This window comes from Ipomoea nil, unplaced genomic scaffold (assembly GCF_001879475.1).
Source record: "Ipomoea nil cultivar Tokyo-kokei standard unplaced genomic scaffold, Asagao_1.1 scaffold1286, whole genome shotgun sequence".
Lineage (NCBI taxonomy): Eukaryota > Viridiplantae > Streptophyta > Magnoliopsida > Solanales > Convolvulaceae > Ipomoea > Ipomoea nil.
Window position 1 is genome coordinate 546,389 of NW_017617714.1, and position 6,000 is coordinate 552,388.

Consider the following 6,000-nt stretch of genomic DNA (forward strand, 5'->3'; position numbering starts at 1 on the left):
TATATATATTATGACATACACCCATTCACGTGCATTTGTTTTAGTTAGCCGCCTAAATCATCTAGGCACTAGACGTTACTCTACCGTCTCTCGTGAAGCTCTTTGAATTTCTCCTTGTTTACTTTCATTTAGGCAAAACTTATATCCAATTTAAAATACTCCGCAAATATATTAACACTAACTATATACATCATTGCAATCTTGGACCAAGTATATTAACACAAATTATATAAGGTTTTCCAAACATAAGTTACAGCGCACAGGACAATTGTTGAATCACAGTAGCGAGAAAATAAGGCACAAATTTATCAAATAATCTCAACTACAAAAACATATATACTCAATTGTTAGCATAATTTCTGATGCATCAACTTTCAATTTCTTGGAATTACGATTCTATTATTCTAATAAGCATAGTGATCTGTATCAAATATCAGTGACTTTTAGGCATAGTGATCTCATAAAGTGCAAGCTCTATCACTCTGAATATTTTTAGTGTAAGAAAAATTTTAGCATCTTACCATTATTTGTTGAGCTTTTTTGCACATTCAATTTTCTAAAAATAGACGATAATTTGGTCTCGAATTCGTTACATAAATTCTTCTACTCTTATAATTAGAACCTCAAAAGGGAGCGACGCGGCAGTAAAGATGAACACGAACCAAGATTTCCAACCCTTGTTGAAACCTTGTTGAAATCCCGTCGCTACCGAGAACCTTCACCCCGTCCGAGCCGAGAACGCCATATAACACTTGCTCTCCTTAAATGAAGGAAGAACGCGTGAAAGAGGTCAAGGTTGGGGCGTATGCCCACTTCGAGACACCGGACGATGAAAGCAGCCCACGCCCGATGAGAGTTGGGAACCAGATGGCCCACGGAGACACGGTGAAGATTGACTTAGCAAATACTTGTCACTATACAATATATCTGAAAAATAAAAATGGCATACAACATTAGTTTAAATTAAATTATTAACAAAAACATAAAGAGAATATATTATCAAAAAAGGTTTAGAAAATATGCACTTAGTACATATTATCAAAAAAGGTTTAGAAGAGGTTTAATGCATAAGATTTAAAGCACATGATCCATCACATATAATATGCACTTAGTACATATTAACAAAAAAGGTTTAGAAAATACATCAAATCAAAACAACTAAAGCATTATGCAATGCAGATTGTCCAGCATTAAATCCTTAAAACAAAAACTTAGAAATTATGGTATTGACTTTAATTCTTCTCCCATTTGATAAAAATATGGTTTGATTTCTTAACATCTTTACTTGAGGAGAATTGACCCATCAGATTTCTTTTTGTTTCCACTCCTTCCAGTGCTTGAGAATCTTCAGTAGTCTTTTGCTTCTTAGTTTGGTCACATTTGGGCTACTGGCCTCATCTCCAGATTCAAATTCTTGTTTTAAAAAAAATTATACTTTTTAAGCAATAGTTTTTTTTGGTGAAATGTAAGACCATTAGTTTAGTACTTACTTCAGACTGTCCATCTTGATCATCTTCATCAAGCATGTTGGAAAGGTAGTCCTGATCATCACTCAAAGATGGACAATAATGCTGAACTAAATCTGCATCATAAGTTATCCCGACAACTGGTATAGACATGGCTCGGTTCTTGAAATGATCAACTTTAGCTAAAACCTTAAACACCATTGCCTTGTTACAAACCTCTTCCATACCAGTTGGTAGTGGAGAGTCATCCTGAAAAAAAAAAATGGTTTTTAAATAGGAAAGATTTCAATAGTGTATATATATATATATATATATATATATATATATATATATATATATATATATATATATATATATATACTAAAACAAATATCATTGAGTATTTGGTCCTAAAATCAAAGACAGTCTTTCCAACTACTTCACATCCCTCCTTGTCCCTTAAGAAGAATGGAGCATCAGTTGTCTTATCGCCTACCCTAACAATCAGCTTGTATCTTAAGGTATCCTCTTGCCAATTTGTGGGTTGTATCTTAAGGTATCCTCTTGCCAATTTGTGTGACATGTTGGACATATAAGAGATCCATCCTTCATCTGCAGCTTCTTAAAGCAGCCATCAGCTCTATAGGAATGGTAGTACCAATTCCTGTTACTCTCAACTGACACAATCCTTTCAAGAACCCAGTAGTTTCCTTCCTGTTAGATTAAATTCCATTTAATGGTTAAATTATGATTTAAACTAAATGTTAACCATAAAATATGTAACATAGTACCTCTGCACTTTCATATAGATCCTTGATAGTGCTTACTATCATACACAAGACTTAGAATTCTCTGCACTGTTGGCATAAGACATCACAGACAAACTATGTATGCTTCTAGGTGGGCTGTGATCAACCTTCAAACTAAATAATAGTAAAGAATTAAAATTAAGTAAGAATTGATCTAGGATAAGTGATTAGTGAAAGAAATTAAGTGGCAATACCTATCTTTGAAATCCTGAAATTCCTTGCCCTCATGATTAAATCATACTTGTGTAGCATTGTGAACTTGAAATTCTGACTTCATCTACCAAATAGGAAAAAACTTGCTTAAAAATAGAAAAAATAATCAAAGTAGATATCACAATTAAAAATAGGTTGCACTTACTGTCCAATTGTTTTGCTCGACAAAATTGGAGAAAAATAATCGAAGGACCTTCAACATGAGTCTTGAAATGATGCATGACAATCTCAACATGGTGATCCCACACTGTGCACTTAATACGACATCCCCTAATATTGAGATAAATTATATTGTAATTAGATAAAATTACTACTAAAAATCAGAAAATACATAAAATAGAGAAACAGTGAAATAACTCTATGTCTATTATTTGTTTTTTCTGTATTTATTAAGGTTTTACTTGAATAATACAATTTAGAAAACTGTTGGACATAATCTTTTGGAATATTTCCATAAATATATGTGCCCTATGAAGAAATCGTAGGCAGTTTTTTCAGATATATTGTACAGTGCATCAACTTAGATAATTTGATACAGATCACTATGTTTATTAGAATAATAGAATCGGCTTCCAGTACAAAATATGGTGCCTATATTCCAGTACAAATTTATCAAATAATCTCAACTACAAAAACACATATACTCAATTGTTAGCATAATTTCTGATGCATCAACTTTGAATTTCTTGGAATTAAAAGCCGATTCTATTATTCTAATAAACATAGTGATCTGTATCAAATATGAGTGACTTTTAGGCTTAGTGATCTGACAAAGTGCAAGCTCTATCACTCCGAGTTTTTAGTCTAAGAAAAGTTTTTGCATCTTACCATTGAGCTTTTTTGCACATTCAATCTTCCAAGAATAGAAGATAATTTGGTCTCGAATACATTGCATAAATTCTTATACTCCAAAATTGACTTGGCAAATACTTGTCACTGTACAATATATCTGAAAAATATAAATGGCATAATTAATTAAATTATTAACAAAAACATAAAGATAATATAGATTAAAAAAATGTAACAATTAAAAATAAAAAAATAAAAACATATAACTTCTTTGGACGACTATTTCTTCAATATAATAGATCAACGAAGAGTAAAATGGATAACTACTAATCTTTGCAATCATGCTTAAGCTCCTTACTCAACCATCTCAGATCATGGTTATGTTGCAAAATGGAATATAGATAAATAAAATAAATACTTCATTTCTAAAGTAAAAACTAAAGCATTCATACATACCGATCATTTCCTATGCCACCCATTCCTATTGATAGGAGTTATCCGTGAGATATTCCAATTGCATCGCAATCCCTAATCACGATCTCATACTCTAATATGAATCCTTTAACAGCGAATACACCATCAACACAATCCATGGAGCGATTTGGATTGCCTTCCAAATCGAAGGAAATTTCGTGAGAGATTACGAAGTAAGATTGTAAGAAGGCGGCGCCGGGGCTGGAGTAGAAAGAGAGAAAACAAGGAATCCTAGGGTTGGCATTGCAAGCTGTAATATATTAAACACAAATTCCAAGCTAAAGTAGGCAAATTATATCGTGCATCGCGGTACATAATCGATTATGCATCGCGCATCAAAATGATGTCGTTTTGTTTAATGAAAAGAAATGACATCTGTTTTCCGTTGTTTCGCATCATTTCGCAAAAAGTAACTCTGTTATTCAGTTTCATTTTGTATGCATTACAGTTTCGGTTCAACACAACTACAGTTTCATTCGATATTTATAGGTTCAAATATGTGAAAATGTTATTTAATTTTATTTTATATAGACTATAGTTTTATTAAAGCACAATTACATGATCATTTTGATATAATTACAACTTTATTGTACAATATACACTCAAATATGTGAAATGTTATTCAGTTTCATTTCACTGCAACTACAGTATCATTTTGATATAACTGCAGTTTCATTTGATAATATAAAAATAATACGTGAGGCAATGTCGGTTTAGATATACTATAGTGTCAGTTGGTAATAAACATATATAAAATGTGCACTCCATTAAAACTAACGGCGTCGATTTAACTGCGATGCACGTGCATCGCGATCCACAATATAACGACTGGCTAAAATATCGGTGGGCCTGCTCATGACTTTAGAGAAATACCATTCAATTCACTGCTTTTGATAGTAAAATGGAAATTAAGAAGGTAAAATATTGTAATTTTATGAGGAGAAATAAAATAGGAATTAAGTTTGATAGTACTGAGAAAATTATGGAGGAAAAAGTTACAATTTTATAAGGAGAAATAAAGTTTGAATTCAAATTTTATTATTGGGTATATATAAGACAAGATTTGAATAGAAATAAGTAGTGTAAGGATCAAAATGATCTTGGTCTAATCACTCTAATTTAGAAAGAGAATGATATTTTTATCCAAACGAAGAATATTTGGTAAAATTTTAATTCTGTTGTAAAATATAAATATGGACATTATTCTAGCATTAATTATAAGATTTGTAACGGCTTGATACTTATGGTATGATTCTATATTAGCTGTTATATATATTGATGTAATGCTGTACAGAGATGATAACGTAATGAGAATCTTTTTCCTCTGTTCTTTCTTTATTATCTTCTACTTGTTCTTATTGTTTTTGCTTGCAAACAAACTACAATACAACACGTTATCAGCCTTTGCTCTACATCCTCTTTCTGAAAATAACGCCAAGACGCTTGTATGATGTTAAGTTCAACATCTACTATCGATCAGTCACATGCCGGCGCCGATGGTACCTTTTCCGGAGTTCTGTTCGGCTCAAAGGCCTCATTGAGACGGTCATGGAATGGGATCGATCGCCTTCAGGCTCCGCCGAGACAAGACCGACCGACCAGAGGAGGCTCCGCAACCGGACTTCGCAGTTCGGTGACCAGATCTTTTGGTGATTGATGAACAGGTGGCGATCGGTCGCGATCGACCTCCGCAACCTGCGATCGGCGTTCGTAGTCCAGAAGAACTCTCTCTTCTTCGAAGAAGCCGGCGGCGGAGGAGATTTCCTTTTCAGCGGCGGACGTTCTCAACGCATCCCCAACGCTAGCCAAGCCATTGATGAAATCAGACAAGAGGCGACGGTGAGAACCGCTTGAGACTTCGGCGACGGGTGACTGCACCTAAAATTGCTGATGGCATCTGCATCACTGATGGCTGATCGACGATCTGACCACCGACAGTTGACCGCAATGAGGGGCGATTGCCGCCGTGCTGTTCGTGCCATGATCGGACTTCGACGTCGGGATCGCCGGGACTTCGGGAAGACTGCGAATATACGCAGAAGGCTGTCGATCTTCGTGAACAGTCTTGCGACCGAGAAGCCAAGGCAAGGACCGGCGATCCGTTCATCCGTAAACCAAAATTAAGGGATCGAGAAGAAAATCTCGGGGACTTTAATCTGCCATTGGTTTAGAATTCAGGGTTTCAGAGGACTACGACTCGATAATTGGCGTTGGACACGCCCGCCCATCACAACTCATAAGTTTTAACACTGATTGTTGTGTGGCTCGCT

The 6,000-nt window shown here is 34.7% G+C and overlaps 1 long non-coding RNA gene across 2 annotated transcripts; it reads right to left on the bottom strand.

The window, feature by feature from the left end:
* Nucleotides 1–188: 188 nt before the first annotated feature.
* Nucleotides 189–4,010, bottom strand: LOC109184785. 2 transcript variants are annotated; one of them, XR_002054871.1, is made up of 8 exons: nt 3,713–4,010; nt 3,296–3,416; nt 2,613–2,737; nt 2,449–2,531; nt 2,237–2,368; nt 1,942–2,159; nt 1,491–1,715; nt 189–927 (listed from the first exon to the last, which is right to left on the bottom strand). It is a non-coding gene; the product is annotated as an uncharacterized LOC109184785 (long non-coding RNA). The 2 variants fall into 2 exon arrangements; XR_002054872.1 differs by lacking the exon at nt 189–927 and adding an exon at nt 1,158–1,413.
* Between the last annotated feature and the right edge of the window lie 1,990 nt (nt 4,011–6,000).